This window comes from Piliocolobus tephrosceles, chromosome 18 (assembly GCF_002776525.5).
Source record: "Piliocolobus tephrosceles isolate RC106 chromosome 18, ASM277652v3, whole genome shotgun sequence".
NCBI lineage: Eukaryota > Metazoa > Chordata > Mammalia > Primates > Cercopithecidae > Piliocolobus > Piliocolobus tephrosceles.
In genome coordinates, this window is record NC_045451.1 from 17,810,283 (window position 1) to 17,831,401 (window position 21,119).

Sequence of the window (21,119 nt, forward strand, 5' to 3'; positions counted from 1 at the left end):
ATATTCATGTCTTTTTCCAACACTGTTGCCTTTTTTAAGCTTGGTGGTCTTGGTCACAGATAGGACAGGTCTCCAGAGAGTTACTGGCAAATACTCCACCCTGGAATGGAAGCATCTAGTTTTTAAACTAAATGACAGATTTATAGAACTAACATCTGATATTTTAATCATTACCTTAGAGTGAGTTTCTAAAAATTGGATTCGAGCTGGATTCCAGTTCAACAATAATCTATTGTACATTTAAAAATGTACAGTAATGAGGTGGGAGGATCACTTGAGCCTGGGAGGTCAAGGCTGTAGTGATCAGTGATTGCTCTACTGCACTCCCACTTGGGTGACAGAGGGAGACCCTATCTCAAAAACAAGCAAATACATGAATAAAAATAAATATATTTTCATGTAATACAGAATTCTAAGGTGACAGGTTTGTTTGTTTGTTTGTTTGTTTGTTTGAGACGGAGTCTCGCTTGTCGCCCAGGCTGGAGTGCAGTGGCCGGATCTCAGCTCACTGCCAGCTCCGCCTCCCGGGTTCACGCCATTCTCCTGCCTCAGCCTCCCGAGTAGTTGGGACTACAGGCGCCCGCCACCTCGCCCAGCTAGTTTTTTGTATTTTTTTTTTTTTTTTAGTAGAGACGGGGTTTCACCATGTTAGCCAGGATGGTCTCGATCTCCTGACCTCGTGATCCGCCCGTCTCGGCCTCCCAAAGTGCTGGGATTACAGGCTTGAGCCACTGCGCCCGGCCTTTTCTTTTTAAGTACTTTTGTGAAGCATTATGTGCTTATCTTGGCAGTTCTTTATCCTACAGAGGTATGTTCTTTTACACACAGTGGGAGTTCAATAAATGTCTAATTTGGATTACACAACAAAAACCCATCATTCTCAACTGGCGTTATTTACACACAGAATTCTAAAACGTTGATGTAGATTATCTCCAGTACACATGTCAAGGAAGAACCTTCTTTCCCCTGGCCATGTCCTCCTGCGGGGAGAAACCCAAGCCATTCTTCTCTGTCATGAGGAAGAGTTAGCTCAGTTATCTAATAAGTGACTTCAGGGAAACCGAATGTGCCCAGTCCAGCCCTTCCTGAGGTTTCTCCTTCAGCTTTCCTCATTCCTGAGAGGTTGTGGCTGGTCTGTTCTCCAAGTGGTGAATGTAGAGGGGAGCCTTGTGGGTTGGAGGTGTAATCTCTTTCCATGGGAGATACATCATGAACTCCTTTTGGCTGTGAATCCGAGCCACGTTGAAGCTGATACCAGGACCAAAGGAAAGGACTGTGGACAGTATAAACTTTTAGATTTATGTGACTTGTCCACAGGGTCAAGGGTTGTCAACCTAAAATAATTTAAAAGAGTCAGAATTTAGTTTAAAGAGTTTATTTAAGGGCAAACTTTGAGGACGGCTGCCCAGGAAACACAGATGCCAAAGAGTGGGAGTCTGTGTTCTGAAGTGTAGAAGTTTGGGGTCATTTATATGAGGTTGGGAAGCTTAACAGAATTTTAACATGTTTTAATATAGTACAATGTGTAGTTACAGTAATCTGATTAGTTGAGGCAGTCTTTTCCCGGGGGCAGGGAGAAGGTGTATTTAACATTTCACACTGAAGATGTAACAGTCACGGGGCCTTGTGTACCATCTGGTCTGAGTTAGGTACAGGACGATAAAGGAGGCAATTAATCTCTAACAAAGATCAGGGATTGGAAGGGGAGGATGTCTGGTCTCTGATTGCCCCTAGTCATTCATAGAACAAGAACAATGAGGAAGAGAGTTAATCTATAATCTAAGAAGCAGAAGTTATAAATATGTGTTATGTGACTCAGATCATAGTTACACCTCTTCAAGGTTTAAAGTGTTTTGGGGGTTCTAATAGCTTTTAAATTTTATTTATTTTCACAGAGTCATTATATAAGCCCTGATCAAAATTTTAATTTTAGGTATCCACAACTTGACTTTATTCATAGAAAGGTTATAGTTTTATTAAAGTATTAGCTCCTTTTTTCATATTATTAGACTCACTCTCATTACATTTTGTTTAGAACTTTTGCATCTATGTTCATGAAGAATATTGGTCTGTAGTTTCCTTTTGTGTAACGTCTTTGATTTTAGTATCAGGGTAATGCTAATCTTGTGCTCAAATTTTCATTTTTTTCCTCAAATTTTTGAAAGCTATTAAATGAAATTGGTGTTTTTCTCTTTCTTAAATTTTGGTAGCATTCACCAGCAAAATCATCTGGTTCTAGATTCTTCTTTGTAACACAGTTTTAACTTCAAATTTTATTTTATTTTTTAAAAGATATTTTCCCATCTGGGGCAACATATTGAGACTTTGTCTACAAAAAAAATAATAATAAATTAGCCAGGCATGGTGGTGTGTGCCTCTAGTCCCACCCAATAGGGAGGCTGAGGTGGGAGGATCACTTAAGCCTGGGAGGTCAAGGCTGTAGTGATCTGTGATTGCACCACTGCATTCCAACCTGGGTGACAGAGGGAGACCCTGTCTCAAAAACAAACAAGCAAATAAATGAATAAATAAAAGTAAAGATATTTTCATTCAATATAGAATTATAAGGTGAAGGGTTTTTTTTGGGGGGGGGGAATTTAAATATGTTGCTTTATTTGCTTCTTTCTTCTCTTCATTTTTTTCCTGGCTTTTTGTAAGATTTTCTCTTTGTCATTGAGCAGTTTGACTATGGCAGTCCTGGCTGTAGGTTTTTTTGTGTGTGTTTCTTTTGTTTGAGATTTGTTGACCATCTTAAATCTTTGGGTTGATAGTGTTCATTAAATTTTGAAAACTTTTGACCATTACTTCAAATTTTTTTTTATATTTCCTTCTCCAAAGACTCCGATTATACATATATTATGCCTCTTGAGGTTGTGCCACAGCTCACTGATGCTCTTGGACCTGCATCACTCTAGATTCATTATTGGGTTCAGCCTGGTTGGGTTCAGCCAATGAAAAGTATGAGCAACAGAAGGAGGATGGGAGAGGACCCTTGCTGCAGTGCTGGCCACTCATCTCCCTTGGCTACATTGCTTACCAGGCTCAGGTAATGCAGTTCCCTTTACTGTTGGATATAATGAGCTTTCTACTGTTAGTCTTTGGGTGGATCAGCATTGTCAATTCCCTTAACCCTCCCCACCTCTGAGAGAAGTCTCTTCAAAATCCCAACTGCAGACTTTCAAAATCCTATTTAATTGATACAATGTCACCAAAAAATATTTATTGAATTTATATCGTGGACCAGGCACAGGAATACAAGTAGACATGATCTACTTTATGTAATTTGTCATCTAACGACGGGTTCACAATCCAATTGTAGGATGTATTGCACTGCATTCCCAAGAGTCATTCAGGAAGAAATCTCAGGAGATTGGCATTCCTTGGGTGAATTTAGCCATAGCAGAATTGGCTTCAGCAAGCATCCCCTAACTTTTGGGTTTACTTCCTATAAGTTAGGCTGGACATACGTACATTTAACTGTTTTTTTTTTTTTTAATTAAAAGAAAATTTTCTGAGTACATAGTAGGTGCATATATTTATGGGGCACGTGAGATATTCTGAAGCATACAGTATGTAATAATTACATCAGCTTAAATGGAGTATCCATCACCTCAAGCATTCATCATTTCTTTGTGTTATAAACATTCCAATTAAACTTTTAGTTATTTTAAAATGTGTAATAGATTATTGTTGACTGTAGTCACCCTGTTGTGCTATTACATACCAGATCTTACTCATTCTATCTAACTGAGAGAGAACATGTAAACACATTTGTCTTTTTGTGCCTGGCTCAGTTCACACAAATGATAGGATCTCATTCTTTTTTATGGCTGAGTAGTGCTCCATTGCATATATGTACTACATTTTCTTTATTCATTTATCTACTGATGGACACTTAGGTTGATTTTAAATCTTGTCTATTGTGAAAAGTGCTGCAATAAACCTGGTAGTAAAGATAACTCTTCAATATGTTGACTTCCTTTCTTTTGGGTCACATACTTAACATTCAATATGCCCAGTGCTGAAACAATATCTTATAATTACTCCATACACTTTCTAATCTGAGGTACAACATTTATCAAGGAAGGCTGTTTATTTGTTGTGCCTTTGGGTTTTGAAAACTGCCTGATTATGAACATGCAATGGCTTGGCCAATCAGACTGAAGTAAGGTAAAGCTGGCCTGTAGGCATAACTTTGTGTTCTGAAGGAAACCGAAATATTTCACCCTAACATTTACTTCTTTGACATATTTTGAGATGGCTGTTGAGAGGGTCCACAAATAGAATTAGCCCTGCAAAGCTGTCTATTGTGAGGGAGATTTGTGTTTGTAGAGAAAATCTGTGTTGATGCAGCCAGGGTTTTTCTGAGAGCCTGCCTTGTCCAGATCTAGGAAAGAGTAACTAAGAATCTGATGCCTTGAAAGGTCTGAAAGAAATATTTTCCATGTCTTCTCTGAGGGCTGCTTCCTGTAAGGTTTCATCTACATAACAAGACCACCTTTGCCACCTCCTCTTCTTTCCCTCCCATAACCTGTCTTGTCACCATAACTTGATTTACCACCATATTCTGTTTTTTGGCCATTGACTGAACCCCCATTCTTTCAAGATGATATAGAAGTATTAATCACCTGGTCATTTCTTTGAGTTTTTCATTTTTATGTATGACTGCCATGCACATGTGTGCATGTAATAAAATTTACATGTATATGCCTTTTCTTCCTGTTAATCTTGTATTAGCAGTTTATTTTATAGACTGAAATTATCAAGCCTTCAGAAAAATTTAAACTTCTCTACAGCTCCATCGTTCTCATAGTGTCCATGTCCCTTCATAAAATGGAATGAGTGTTCTCAGATTGTGCTAGGCTTAAGGCAGTGAGGGAGTGAATGTTTTCCCTTTGCCAGAGGAGGTATATGTTAGGATTGTACTTTCTGGCTCCCTGTGGTTCATTCAACCAATCTGGTCACTGAGCCATGAACAAAAGTGACATGTATCACTTCCAGGCCAGAGCATTTAACTGCTAATGTGAGATACTCTAAAGCTCTTTCCTTCTACCTGGCAAAGTTCAAGGTTGTAGCTCTTCCAGCAGCCTGGATCTTAGTGAGGAGACACGAGTCCTTACCTAACTTGCTGACTTGCAGTGAACATGTGTTGTATGTCAGGAATAAACCTCCAGTGGTAAAAGCCTATCCTTTCTTCACTGATATGAAGACATATACATAATCCACAGGAGACAAGTCATAGGGATTGCTTTTCTCCTTTGTAAAAAGTCTTAAGTCATGTGATTCTAATTGATACCTCAGCAGCAATAGAGTTTCTTTTAAACACTTCATTCTTTGGTAATAGGGACTTTGTGAAACTGCTTTTGCAAAAATTATAAATGAGACAATTATTACAGTGAAGGACATCTGACTTAACTGACTCCATCTTGCTTCTAACCTCCAAGCTGTCCTGGTTCATTCCTGGACGTAGGCCAAATTAACTTTGGAATGCAATTTATAGTTTGGCTTTGAAAGAGAAATAATAACAGTCCTTTCCTAAAACAAACCCTCTTCCTGCCGAGAGACTAGACTGCCTTTGCAGGATTAACAAATTAGCCACAAGATTAGAAATTATGGTCATGCATAGGGGTCATGTATAGCAGTCATGCAAATGGAGGCTGCAAGATTCTAAACCTCCAAAATTGCTCTTAGGGATAACATCACTATTGTAAAACCTAAGTTCAGCGTTTGAGATATTTTGCATATCTTGCACTTGATGGAATAGGTGGCAGCACCCAGGGCTCATCTGGTCTTGTGGCCCCAACCCAGGAACTGACTCAGTGCAAGAGCGTAGCTTTGACGCCCTATGATTTTATCTCTGACCTGACCAATTAGCACTCCTGACTCACTGGCCTCCTATTCGCCAAATTATCCTTAAAATCTCCAGTCCCCTAATTCTGGGGGAGACTGACTTGAGTAATATTAATAATAAAATTCCGGTCTCCTGCACAGCTGGCTCTGTGTGAATTACTCTTTCTCTATTGCCAGTTCTCCTATCTTGATAAATCACCTGTCTGGGCAGCAGGCTAGGTGAACCTGTTGGGTGGTTACATTTGTTTCTTTTACTAAACACTAACCCAAATTGATTAGGTGGCATTTTGATTTTTCTTTTAAGAGAAATATCTCTACCTACTTTGAAACTTGTTATTAGTCTATGTTTTTCTGTTCAAGTAAAACGAACCGAATCTACTACTTGCTTATAACAGAAGATGTCCTTTTTTAACAAGGGGAAATAGCCAGATTCCTAATTAAAAAGCCAGTTTTTAAGGACCCTGGTGCGTACCTTTGGAGGTGGGGGGCAATGCGGGGGAAGATTACCAAGGCTGTCTCAACAACTTCCTCTTCTTGCAGACAACCCTCCCTCCAATTATCAAAGACTGGGCTTTTAGTTTAATTTAAGAAAACAGGAGTTAGGTGATGACACTGATCAATTGTGAAGGTCATAATGACTTAAGCAAATGTACTGTCACAAATGAAAGCCTCCTAGACTAAAACAGAAAGAGAAGAGAAAGAGAAGGAAGTAGTTGATGATGTTTTTGTTTTTGATGATGATGGTTCTAAAATATTCAAAGTACCACATTCAAGTAGTTTTAAAAAGTCAAATGTTGCTAAAAGATGTATAAGGAAATATGTATCAGGGTATTGAGTCTTTCTTGCCCCCCACACTCACCATGTTTCCTGAGGCACCCAGTTTTAATTCACATTAATTAATAATATGCGTGTTAATAAATAACATGCTTATAATTTAAATATTGAAATCAGCTGTGCACATTATGTACATTTCATTAAGGATTTTGTTTCTTACACACTTCTATTCATTTTCCCCTCTTCCTTTTCATATTGTTTTAAATCAGATGCTTTTTTTTTTTTTTTTTCTGGAGACAGAGTTTCGCTCTTGTTGCCCAGTCTGAGGTGCAATGTTGCAATCTCAGCTCACAGCAACCTCTGCCTCCCAGCCAAGCAATTCTCCTGCCTCAGCCTCCTGAGGAGCTAAGATTACAGGCATGTACCACCACATCTGGCTAATTTTGTATTCTTAGTAGAGACAGGGTACCTCCATGTTGGTCAGGCTGGTCTTGAACTTCCAACTTTAGACGATCCTCCTGCCTTGGCCTCCCGAAGTGCTGGGATTACAGGCGTGAGCTACTGCGCCTGGCCTTCAATCAGAATTTTTGATAAAATTATTAATCAGAATTCATATTATAAAACTACATATATTTTTCTTACTGCTGAAAGTTATATATTTCCTTTCTTATAAATTTTTTGTGTTTCCTGGAGTTAGTTTTTTTCTATTATTATTATTTGTCAAGTTTTCTATGTATATATGGTCATTTTTTTCTAGATGCTTCAACAGATACCACACATCTGTTGAAAATTTTTACAAATGTTCAATTGCAATTCCAAATTGTATATAAATCCATATCTACCTATTCCTTTCATCTTCCCCAAATGTCTGTTTTCAGTTTCTCCATCTCTCTATTCTAGTCTGGACTAGTTACCCTTAAGGCTGCATATGTTTGGTTTCCTGGAATTGATTTGTTTGCTGTTCTCTCCTATTTCCTGGGTTCTGTCTTCCTCTTTCTTGATTTAGTCCCTTATTCTGCTAAAGTACATCTTCCAAGAAAAGGTTCGTGGATAATAAGTGTCTTTAACCTTTACGCATGATTGATAGCTGACTAGCAGGCCTGGCTTCATAGGTGTACGATCTGTGCATCTTACACAGATTAGTTTTTGAACAAGGGGACCCACATTTTAATTTCTCATTAGGCCCCACAAATTCTATAGCTAGCCCTTTTGGCTGGATATAAAAACGTAAGCTGCAATAATTTTCCCCGACTTATTTTGCGGTCATTGCTCTACTCTCTTCTAGTATCCAATGTTGCTGTTGAGAAGGCCAATGCCACTCTGGTTCCCTTTCTGTTGGCTCCATCTTTTTCTTTCTGAAAGCTTGTGCTAGCCTCCTTTTATCTTGAATGAATCAAATTTTTGATGATGCCCTTGGATTGAATCTTATTTTTTAACTCATTACATTGTGCACCTGGTAGACACTTTGAATCATGCATTTCTGTACTTGAATACAGAGAAAATTTCCTGTATTATTATTTTGATGATTTTTCTCTTATCTATTTGCCATGGTTTCTCTTTACGAATTCTTTGAGTTTGGATACTAGACATCCTGGATTGATATTCTAACTTGATTGTGCCTTTTTTCCATTATTTATTGGCTTGTTTTATTCTGCTTTCTGGGATTTTTCTTTGATTTTATTTTCCAATGCTTCTATTAAATCATTTCACTATCATATTTTAAATAGCCCCTCTAAGTCTCTGATTATTCATTTTTTGTAGCTTCTTGTTCTTTTATTATGGGTTTACTATTTTATTTTCCTGACTATTAATGGTAGATCTTTTGGAAGTATTCTTCTGTTCCATGTATTTTATGTATTTTCTGTGTTCTTTATTTCTTTTTATTTTTGTCTTTCTTGTTGTAGATTTTCTTCAAATATCTGCTGGCCCTTGGTTCTCAGTCTATATTGAAGAGTAGTAATAATAATAATAAAAGAAGCTAATTGGAGGATGTGTGTGTGTGTGGAGGGGGTGATGTCATTGGTGAGTTTCATATAAAATAATTTGACAGAGTTTTAGCTTTTTCTTGGGGGAAAGTCCCAAATGCCAGCATTCATACATCTTTTCTCTCTGGTATCTCAATTTCTCCAGAGAGAAAATTCTATATTATCCCCAGCTACAGGCGTTGTAAGAGAAGGCAGAGAGAGAGGAGAATGGTATTTCACTCTTTAGGATGTAGACTCTCATTTAATGCCCTATGTTCAGAATTAAGCCTCAGATCTCTCCATTGTGCCTGTGGTTCCCTACTTCAGAGGTGAAACTCTGATTATCTTCAGGGAATATAATCTATATTCTCCTCTAGTGAGGGGATGGGCTGGGGGTGCGCAAATGTAGTCTTTTCACAAATTCCTAGTCTTTAGTCCCACTTGACTCCTACTTGCCTTATACATCCAAGCCTTGAGTCTTCACTGAGTTTTGCAGAGCAAACTGACTTGCTTCTCATCATTGCCTCCTATGAGGGCAGATGGATTTCTACTTCCTCTGTTTGGCTAAGTGAGTTTCACGCCTCGGTTCATTTTTAATCCTCCCAAACTTGGTGACATCTATTGTTAGCTTTCATCCCTACGCCTGCTCTTTTTGTCCTTCTGACTTTATACCTTTTTTTTTTCTTTTACTTATATATTGGTGGCATTTTAGGAGATAGAAACACACATTTTTTTTTTTTTTAGCCCAACACATTTAAATAGAATTCTTAACTAACCTTCTATAATTGTTCTAATAATTGAATCTTACATCAAAATTGAACCTGGCAGTGAAATAGTATGGAGACTATCCAAAAGTGGAAAAAAAGTAAAGAGAAAAACAGAATGCTATTGTTTGACAAGGAATGTTCCTAGCTGTATAAATAGATATTTAATGTCAAGGACAGATTGAGGACATTTTTTTATTCTTTGGAGGGTTATTCAACTTTCTAGCTTTTGAAAAATGTAAGTAATCAAATTGTCAATGTGGGTAAAACTTAGCTCTTATATATGAGCAAAAAGGTGGAGAAAATGTGTAGTGAGAAATGTCTGCTCAGAATTGGGAGACCTGGGTTGGACAAAACTTTCTAGCTCTAGGATTCTGTGTAAATTCATTGTAATGATTACTCATAGAGAAAAAAACTCCTCTTTAAAGAAAACTGTCACAAAAACCTGAAAAGTAAGAGAAAGAAAAGAGTTAAAAATGAAGATTAGGGGCCGACATCTGCAGTTTACTTTGAAATATATTAAAAATAAGAATGCATACAGGATGGCTAGATGGGTAGATATGTGATAAAGCAAGTAGAATAAAATAGTAATGGTATGATCTAGATGGTTAGTACATGAGTGTTCCTGGTAAAATTCAACTTTACTTCATGTTTGAAATTTTTCACAGTACAATGTTAGAAAAAAGGAGGATTGTGATAATGGAGACAGAGATGAAGAAAATGCTACTTCTAGACATCCTTGATCAGAAAAATAAGCACAGAAAAGACAACGTCATCCAGATTTTCTTGGAGAAACATCTCCATGCAGACTTCTAGAATTTTACCTCTAAAGATTCTGAAGTTCATGCTGCATTCTTATAGCTATAGGCATACATGGGATTGCCCTTTCCTGGTACTTGCCCTTCAAACCTAAAATGAATACAAGGGTTAAATCCAACAAAAAACTAGAGACTCTCAAATCATGGCCTGGGCATTCAACAAAGAGGAAGTGATATTGATTCTTACTGCTGCAGTAGAAGGTCAAGTTCCTGATGTGCTGATCCTGGAAAATGTTTTTTAGATTGTCTACTTTATCATCATATAAAATCTAACCTTGTAGTTTCAGTTGGCAAGTTCTGATGACTAGAGCATGAAGCTAATGAAATCTAAGACGTGTTGGCCAAATGGCCTTTACCCTAAAGTAGCATAATTCTGGCTTGATATTAGAATTATGGGTTCAGTTATCACACAGACCTGTTTGCTTCTTATGAAACAACTATCCAATGGCCACAAATAGAACCCCGATCCTTGAGTTATCTTTTGAAGCTGTGCCCTTGGTGACAAAAGAGAACTGAGAGCAGGTTTATCTCAAACATACTTATCCCCACTTTTGGAAGAACAATTCACTTATGGCCATAGGAGATGTTTGATAGGATTAACTGTCTGGGTATTAAGAGCTCATCTGGGTGGTAAACAATTTTCCCTGCGGGAGACTATTTTAATAAAGTGTTTTAGCAGTTGACAGCACTGCAGAAATATTGCCACAGAAAATATTCTATACAAACAGAAATGTTAAATGTGTATGTCCATGTATTGGGTAGATTCATTTTTCTCCTGTTGAAAGATGCTATTGCTATAGTTTGGGATGTTATGTATAGTGTGAAGCGACTTGGTGTGTAATCAACCTTATTGTGTACTGTAATCACAAGGCTGCAAGAGACGCTATAACCCCTGGGCTGATATTTTCACTCATGTGGAGTCTATTCCTTGAAGAAAAATCTCCTAAGGATTGTCTGAACATGTTAATATCTGCCATTTTGCAAGGAAAACTCTTTCATGTTTCTTCAGTTTGATTTTTTTCAGACTTCAGGGACCAATGAATTTTTTTTAAGTTGCTTGAGCATTCAAATATGGCATATTTTGAAGGATCTTTATGGCTATTTTGAACATTTACCAAAAGGAACAACTTACATGTTGGAGCTAGAGAAAAGCTTGGTTACTTCAGTGCAGTCCCCTTATTTTAGAAATGAAGGATCAGAGATACAAGGATGTATGTGACTTGTTTAGAATTGTGAAAGTAAAGAATGACAGAGCAGGCACTAGGTACCAGCTCTCCTGATCACCAGTCGGCAGTTATTCTTTGTACTAAATCACCAGCCCTATTCAAAACAGAATTTCTCTCCTGGTTTGGAAACTGTCTTGGTTGAGTTGTTAATCATTTGGCAGAGCTTTCTAAATCCCAAATTAGAAATACTTTGTTATTTTTGTTCATACTTGTTAGAGAAAAAAAAAGTTTTCAAAACGTAATGATTAAAGTAATAAGACAAACAGCCTGATTAAAAATGGGCAAAATATTTAAATAGATACTTTATGAAAGAAAATATATGAATAACTAAAAAGCTAATGAAAATATATTTGTCATCATTTGTCATCAGAGAAATGCAAATAAAAACCACAACGAGATATCACTATGTGCCCACTGAAATGGCTTATATAAAAAAGATTATTATAAACACCAAGTGTTGGTGAGGACGTGGAACAAGTCGAATTCATGTACCCTGCTGAGGGGAAAGTAAATTAGCAAAATAACTTTAGGAAATGTCTTGGCAATATTGTGTAAATTTAGACATATTTGGGTAAGAGAAATGAAAGTATATGTACACACCAAAGCTTGCTATAACTTTATTTAACTTTTGACTATAACTTCATTTGTTATAGTCAAAAACTCAAGGCCGGGCATGGTGGCTCACGCCTGTAATCCTAACACTTTGGCTGGCTGAGGTGGGTGGATCACCTGCGGTCAGGAATTTGAGACCAGCCTGACCAACAAGATGAAACCCCATCTCTACTAAAAATACAAAATTAGTTGGGCATGGTGGCACACACCTGTAATCCCAGCTACTTGGGTGGCTGAGGCAGGAGAATCACTTGAACCGGGAGGTGGAGGTTGCAGTGGGCCGAGATTGCGCCACCGCACTTCAGCCTGGTCTACAAGGTGAAACTCCAACTCAGAAAACACACACACAAAACTCAGAAGTATTCAAACATCCATCTGTAGGTGAGTGGATAATTAGATTATGATATATTCACATAAGCTATGCCCAAGTCCTAACACCTGGTACCTATGAATGTGGCCTTATTTGGAAATAGGGTCTTTGCAGAAAATTAAGTTAAAAATCTCAAGATGACATTATCCTGGATTTAGGGTGGTCCTTAAATCAAACGACTGCTGTCCTAATGAAAGAAAGGACATGGAGACACAGACACACAGGGAAGGTCCTGAGAAGACAGAGGCAGAGACTGGAGTGAGGTGGCCACAAGCCAAGGAATGCTAGGAGCCACCAGCAGGTGGAAGAGACAAGGAATGATCTTCCCTACAGTCTTCAGAGGGAACATGATCCTACCGACATCTTGACTTTGAACTTCTAGCCTCAAGAACTGTGAGAGAGTACATATCTTTTGTTTTTAAGCCATCCAGCTTGTGCTAATTTATTACAGCAGCCCTGAGAAACTAATATACTATATGATTCCATTTATATAAAGACAATTTAAACTCTAGTGACAGAAAGCAGACCAGTGATGGACTGGACCTAGGGATAAAGGGAGGGATGGACCACAGAAGGGCCGAGGAAATTTTCTGTGTTGATAGAAGTGTTCTGTATTTAGACTGTGGTAATTGTCTCACAGGCACACTCATCAAATTTTAACTGGTTATGTCTAAATGAGTGCATTGTATTGTATATAAATTATACATCCTTGAAGTTTATTTTAAAAAAGCAATGATTATTTCCTAAACACCGATGATCTCCAAAAGTAGAGAAGAGGGTCGTGAGAACACCAGAGAATATGTTAGAGGTTTGCCTCAGTTGAGCCTCACCCTGGAAAAACGTGATGGTTTCATTCCCAGTTTGAGAACTGGACTGTAGATATACAGTCATTTCCTGGTCTTTGTACTCTGTAAAAATGTTAAGCAAATGGTAGTAAAGAAAGTGGTTTCATTACATAATTCAGTTTCATGTTTTACTTTTACTTTACAAAGTTCAAAGTTAAGTTTGGAATGTTTATTAAGAAAAGGAAAAAAAATTATGAAGTTTTTTATGTCATTTCCAGTAGTTTCTCCCAAATAGATGAATATAGCATAGGGTGTTGCCTTACCTTGTGTGTATGTGTGTACATGTGAGGGAATTTGCAATGCTTCACTGAGAAAGAGTAGTTAGGCTCTGTTGGATAAGGGTGCCCTTCCTATCATTAGACATTCGTAAATTTCTCAAGAGGATCCTTCCAACCACCGACACCCTCTACCCGAGGATCCTGACCCTCAACTGTTTGCATTTCCCCAAACATACCAAAGGCTGTGATTCAGAAGTTCTGGAATCTGAATTTTTAACCAGTTTCTTGGTTCTGAGGTAGGAAGTCCATGGACTCTATCTTGAGAAACAATGCCTTTGGGACAATTAAATAAGCATCCCCTACCTCTGTTCTGGGGATTTAAGAATTCCACCAAGAGCTGTGCCGTGTTTCCATTAATCCTATCCGAAACTCAAGTATCCCTTTCAGTCTTCGCCTCAAGTCTTTCTCCAGGGTGGGAGTTTTTTCTGTACTATTTATTTCATTATTAATCCCCTCTCTCTGTTCCTTCTTTTCCAGATGTCGGTTTCTGCCACAAAAAGCCTCCTGGATCTGCATTCAAGTTTCTTTGTTTTGTCCTGTGATTTCTATCTTTGTATTTTTTTTTCTGTGCAGCAATATATTTCTTCTAGGCTTCTGAGTTGGTTCATGGTTGTGACTGTTCACTTTTCCAAATTGTCTATTTGATAATTCAATTAATTTTTTTAGTTTTTAAATAAAAATTAATCTTTTTTTTTCAGTCCCACAAAGTCTTTTTCATGCCCTCATTAGATCTATTTGAGGATTCTTGTTCCTGTTATCTGACTTCTTTATCAAGTCTCTTTCTATTGGAACGGCCTGTTATAGCTGCTTACTTTTTTGCCTTACTCCTCTAAGTATGTACTCTCATCACCCTTTGCCCGCTCAAGGCATTGCTCTCCCCAGAAATTGGGCCAGGCTGTTAGGATCTCTCAAGCAGTGTGAACCCCACTACCCCCATACCTCCCGGAAATTCTGTTTAGAACTTGGATGTGGATTAAGGATGCAGTTAGAACAGGATATTAAAGTGTGGAGCAACGAGGGAAAGAAGCAGAAGTTTAAGGCTCTTGATTCACTGTGGAGTGTCATCTTTTGGGTATCAGACTCTTTGGAATATATACAAAGATATTTACATATATTATGTATATTTATATATTATATTTTAAAATGTATATCTATCTCTCTCTCTATATATATATATATACCCCTTCTCTTTCTTTATTCTATGCTGGGCCTGTACTTGGGAGGAACCCTCTGCCCTAAAAATCCTCATGGAGCTGTTCAAGAGAAGGAAACATGCAGGACTAATGACGCTGAAGTCTTCATTTGACCTATGCAGAAGGGTCTCCTTGCTCACTCATTTTGGCCAAAAATAGCATGTGGATTGCTTGCATGTCATCTTGCACGTACTCCTCAGGAACTTGTGGCTGCAGCTGGATAGGATTCAAAGACCCAGACTTGTTTTCCCTTGGTATTCCACTGAGCAGCTCCAGCACATCCAAGGATGAATTCCTCATCCTTTGCAAAATAATGCCTCCTCTCCAAATTTCTTTTAGTCTCTTACTAATCGAGCAATTCCCAATAGCTCCTTGGGAAGTGGAGCTCTTCAGGACCAGCTCCTGGTTCTGCAGCTCAGGTTCTCATGGCAGAGGACAGTAATAGAATGAATAGGCAGGGAAAAAAGAATATCAGGACTGTGAATGAGTTCCTTTTGAGAGGGTAAAGTGAGTCTTATTTAAATTCAGGTAAGAGTCAGTTTTACGCAGTCTCATCACACGGCTGAACACAGGCTTGGAGAAGCTCTTAATGAAGGGCTGCAGTTGCTAATTGTTGACCTGATTTCTGCATGAACTACAGTTCTGCTTCCAAAATCTGACCCATCTGATCTGTGCATAAACCTGCAGGTTGAATCAGCAAGTACACAAGGAAAACAGCAGGGTCCTCTTTTGAGATATATTAAGGTTTCAGGTCATAGTTAGATTTTTGCTTTTTTAATTAAAAGCAGATGCATGCTTGCTCTCTGATCCATCACCAGCTTAGAGGACTTCTATTCCAGAGCCTTTCTGACTATTAACATCTCAAGGAGATGTCCCTTCTGCTACCACTTTTTCTTGGCTCAGTAGCAACTTGGTTTACCTGAATCTCTGAGCCACTAGGAGCCAGCAGGTGATAGATAGCTGAGTAATGACTCTGCTGACTCTGGGAAGCCAGCTGGAACTACAGGCTCATCAATGAGAGGAAGGGAGAAAATAGTCTAATGTTAATCAAAGTAAGTCTTTCGCCAGGCACGGTGGCTCAAGCCTGTAATCCCAGCACTTTGGGAGGTCGAGACAGGCGGATCACGAGGTCAGGAGATCGAGACCATCCTGGCTAACATGGTGAAACCCTGTCTCTACTAAAATAATACAAAAAAACTAGCCGGGCAAGGTGGCGGGCGCCTGTAGTCCCAGCTACTCGGGAGGCTGAGGCAGGAGAATGGCCTGAACCCGGGAGGCGGAGCTTGCAGTGACCTGAGATCCGGCCACTGCACTCCAGCCTGGGTGACAGAGCAAGACTCCATCTCAAAAAAAACAAAAAACAAAAAAAAAACACACAAAGTAAGTCTTTCTCTTGTTTACAGAGAACTTTTCTTTTCTTTTTTAATAAAAAAGAGATGAGGTCTCACTATGTTGCCTGGTCTAGTCTTGAACTCCTAAGCTGAATCAATCCTCTTGCCTCAGCCTCCCAAAGTGCTGGGATTACAGGTGTGAGCCACTATATCTGGCCACTTTTTAAAGATCCTTATACACAAAGATTTCCTGTGAACCTCACTCACACTAGCCCTGTGAGGTAAGTCATCTCATTTAATAGATGAGAAAATTGGAGCTTAGGAGCTTCCCTAAACTCACATAGCTTCTCAGAAACAGAATTGGGGGTAGAATCCAAGTCTTTTGGTTCCTAGTTTCTACCTCTTGGAGATCTGACAAATTGCCCAAGTCTGTTGGTAGATAACTTCCTAATTTTTCACTGTCTCCTTTGACTATAGGAATTATTAATCAGTAGCAGAAATATGTGGTGCTATAAGATTTCCTTCCCTAAAGGCACTGGGAATAGAATCCCTTTTGTGATCACAAAGGTACATGTCCTGAAACCAGTATGAACCAAGCCCATGGACATTCCCAGTCTAGTCTTGAACTCCTAAGCTGAATCAATCCTTTGGGCCTACAAGGCCCTGTTTTCCTAGGAGCTGTCTGAGGGCAACCCCATGTTTGCCATTTGTGGGTTCTCAAAGTCCAGGCTGGGCTTATGTAGAAAGCACACAACCCTCTGAAAACCCCCAGAGCACATTGCTCTGGAGACCATCCCTTTTCTAGACATGAGTGTCCTGGCTCAATTTCTGCAATTGACCATCTCCAGGCAGACACTGGCTAATCTGTAGAATGCTGTCCTTGACACAACTCTAGTGATGAGTTTTGTACAGATGGAAAAGTGGATTCCAATTCAGATTTCTGTCTTGATTTCTTCTAAGTCAGATGGTGAATTCCACCAAATGTCATCAGTGCTTCTGAATCCCTTTGCTCCCTTCAGTGGAAGTGTCATACCAAGAAAAATGCTTTTGCTTCTTCAGCTGCCAACATCAACCAGGTGTTCCTGTCAGGAAATCCTGATGTGTACGTTTGGCTGAAAGGTGAAAGAGATGAGTGTGAATGCGCAGAGGGATGAGAGCGTGTTTGAATTTGCTTTCAATCTGCCCAGCTAGAGGCTGCCCTCCTTGCCTGAGTTGCCCACAGTTGTCCAGTGGGTTGAGAGAGCTTCATCTGAGGGAGAAGGGGGAAGGGGCTCATACCCAGAAGACAGACCGTCTCAGAAGACATGCGGAACTTGGTAATGGCCCTTAACTGAGCCCAGCTCATTTTCCCATTCTCAAAGTAGAAAAAAATGTCATAGATCACTTTTAGAGGTTTAGGTGGAGGGGTGGGGCTGGGGGCAGACTTCAGCCTACAGCTATGAGTGATTTAAGGTAGTGCTTGGAGCATTTTAGCCATGTGTGCAGAACACTGCAGTCCTATAAACAGTAAAAGCTTGGTCTCTAAGCCATATTTTTTGGAAGCTGGATTTTATTGACTGTAGCATGCTTAGAGTTATTCAGATGTAACTTTGCAACGGCTTCTTCCATTTTCTCTACACCCAGCCTAAGCTTTATAAGGGACTGTGGTGATGAGTGGCAACTCATGGTCTTAAGGCACAGGATCTATGCATGGACGGAAGTCAAAATTCTAGACTTATTTCCATGATTACCTTGGGCAAGTCATTTGAATTTCTTGGGTCTCCACTTTCCATCCTGTAAAATGGAAACATCCTCGGAGCTCTAATGTCTCTGCTGATCCCCCAAATGATGGAATGTGCTACCATCTTACTTTGAGATATGACCTGTATATTTATATTTCAACAGTTTCTGGAGTGGATTGCATTAAATTTGCCAATCTCGTAAGGACAAAATAAACTCTGCAAAAAACAAAACAAAACAAACAATTCCTTTCTTATATTTGATCAAATGCCATTGCTGAACCAGCACTAAAAAGGAAAAAAATGTTCAGGAAAATTCACTGAACTTTTCCCTTTTGCCCTGTGCTTATTTTCATGTCTTAGTGTGTTTCAATGTACAATCGAGTTGTTAATGTTTTCTGTCTAATAAACAGCACGTCTATAACTTCCTTTCTTGATGTTCTTGATCAGTTTGGCTATTAGCTAACAGGGAGCTAGTTTGAGCCACAGGACTCAAGGTCACTTTCACTGTTCTTTCATTTGCATTCTCCATATAATTCACTATGTTAATGCTCTCTCTGAAAACACCCTGCTTTAAATATATCATTGCTTTCTCCCCTGAGCCCAGGACAAATAACACAGCCCACACCATACAGAGTCCCACACTGGATTAGCGCAATGATTCATATTTAGTGAGCTGTGTTTCTGGGACTCAAAGACTGACATTCATTTATACCTTCAAAAATAATTCTCAGAGCACTGATAAATTAGTCACCAGGAACAGCTGGCTGCTAAATGGCCTACTTTGGCATCTAGATCTGAGAATCGTAGGAATCTTAGTGTAACCAGGGCTTTGTTCTGGGCTTTGTTAGGGCTTGGGTTGCACAGGGAATATGATGGTTCTGAATTTCAGCCGAGAGGGACACCTTGAGAGGCAGGGCAGAGCTGGTAGGTGGCCTAGCCTACCAGAGGAGCTTTTACTGCTCTCACACAGGACATTAGTGCATGGTTGTTATTGTGAGTAACTATATCTGACAAACACCTGAACAGCAACACATGAGCTCATGCCTTCTGTATTAGTTTCTCCTCCCCTTTCTGTAGTTGACACTTTCTGTTCCCAAACTCCGCTGTACTGGCATCATCCTCCCTTTGAAGTATGTGTCACTTTTCTACTCACTATGTCATTAAATCATTTATGTTTTTCTTTTACATTAACCTGTTTTAACTTTAACCTATTGGTTAAAATCTTTAAGGAATTCACAATAACAGTCGAATCACTTTTCTAAAAGTCTTCCTTCATGTGATTTTCCAGTCTCCAGTTTTTGGTTTCCATATTGGAAGATGAGGAGAAATTTAAAACCATCAATATTCTTACTTTCTTGTCTCCTATTTAAGCAGGCACTTTATTGACTATTTTTCTTAAACTAAAAAATATGGTAAAAAATGTAAAGATCTGCAAGGAAGTAATATGTTAACAACTTCAATGGATACATTTCATGGAAGATGTAAATGAACGTGAAATAGTTAAGCTGCGAACAAATATAAACAAAACAAAACTTACAGCTCACCAGTTGCTGTGGATGGAGGGATTTGGGTGAAAAGGGAATATTGACATGGTAATGCAAGAAGTAAACAGAGGCTACAGGTCTTGGGCTAAGCAAGAGGGAAACGTTAACCTGTCCTAGAATCTGGATTAACTCTTCCTAACCTTGATTTTCCTCCTCCATTGCCAATGAGCTTATGTTTAGTTGCAAACAGCCAGTGAGAGTCTTTGGAGACTTTGGTCCTTGATATGCAATCTAAAGATTGAAAGATTATATTCTCTCTTTAATTACACCTTTCTCTAACCTTGAATTGAGTGCTTGCAAGGTGAGTAGGCAAGACTCAACCTGCTGTGTGGAGTTAATTCCCAGGATGGCTAGGAGAGGCTGTGTCCTGCTAAAGAGAGGCCTCTGTGATCATGATTTGTAGAGAGGGTTGCTGAAGAAAAACGGCTATCTGTTCATATGGGTAAGCTGAGACAGGTAGTGAAATACATATAGCACATTTTTCCTGAGATGCTGATGTTGATGTCCATAGCCTTAAGAACAATTACAAGGTATCAAGATAGTGGGAACGTTTGCATTTAAAAGAACAATCTGTTGTCAGGACCTATGTACTACAGTACTAAAAAATAGGCAGTTGCAGGCACAAAATTATCCTATGATTGAAAAGCCCTGTGTAACAGGTGGGTTTTAAGCATTTGTGGGAATTATTTTCCTTTAGGGAGGATGTACTCAAGTTTCCAAGGGTTCTTCATGTTTTCCCCTATTGTCTTTTCTTTGCTCCTAATCCATAATTTTCTAAGTAATTCCATGACATTAGGGACCTTAAAAATGTATTGTGCAACTAATTTGTTTTGATAAAGTGGAAGTTTCAAAGGGTTAAGTCACCCCCTTAAAGTCACACAGCTAACTAATGACAAAGAAATGCTTCTGTTACTCTTATGCTAAGCAGGGTGTTTTGTGCACGGACAAGCAATCCTTATTGACTTAGCATTGCTTTTCTCACACTCTTGTTGTAGTCCATATGCTGCAAAGTGAAGATGAGGAAGAAATATTCTCGTACACAAAATATTTCTTCTCTTTGGGAAAAGAGGGGGTGAGCCTGGAGTAGATGAAGTGGACCCTCCCATAAGTGAGGTGATTTAAGGGGCATCAAAGTCACCATTTATATTAGTTTCCTAGAACTACCGTAACAAACTATCACAAACTTGGGAGTTTTAAAACAACAGAAATTTATTCTATCACAATTCAGTGGACTGGAAGTCTGACATCAAGGTGTCTAAGGCTCAAAGTGTAACTGCCTAAGGGTTCTTCCTGCCTGCTGCACAAACAAAGACCATAGCATTGCAGTAAAGAAAGGCTTTAATTGATGCGAGGCTGGCCACTCCACACTGGAGATGGAATTATTACTCAAATCAATCTCATTGAAGGCTGGTAGGTTAGGGGTTTTTCAAAGGTAGTTTGGGGGAAGGGTGAGGGTGGCTAGGCAATGGGTGCTTGCTGCTGATTGCTTGGGGGTGTGATCATAGGGGTGTGGGCAATAATCCTGAGAGCTGAATCACTTCTGGGTGAGGCCAACAGGAGTGGATGGTGGGTCCAGGTGGAGCCATCGGTGTCAGACATGTGAAAAACCAGAAAAGATATCTGAAAGGTCAGTCTTAGGTTCTATAATAGTGATGTTATCTGCAGGAGTAATTGGGGAAGTTGCATACCTTGTGACCTCCAGAATAATGGCTGGCAATTGTTTATATCTACACCTTAGCAGAATTCAGGCTTCTCTATCCTTCTAGCCTGTGATCTCTCATTACCTTTACAAAGATAATTGACTTTCAGGGAAGAAGTATTATCATTTA

At 39.1% G+C, this 21,119-nt stretch overlaps 1 protein-coding gene across 2 annotated transcripts in view; it reads left to right on the forward strand.

Moving 5' to 3' along the window:
* Positions 1–21,119, forward strand: part of RNF152 (ring finger protein 152) — a 327,325-nt gene that overhangs the window by 222,503 nt on the left and 83,703 nt on the right. Inside the window, exon 3 of one of the 2 annotated variants that reach the window (XR_002732945.1) lies at positions 13,979–13,998. The exons of the other annotated variant lie outside the window; for it this stretch is intronic. The gene's annotated coding sequence lies outside the window, so the exon portion shown is untranslated. Of the gene's footprint in view, positions 1–13,978; positions 13,999–21,119 lie in introns of those variants that run through there. 2 annotated transcript variants of the gene reach the window in all.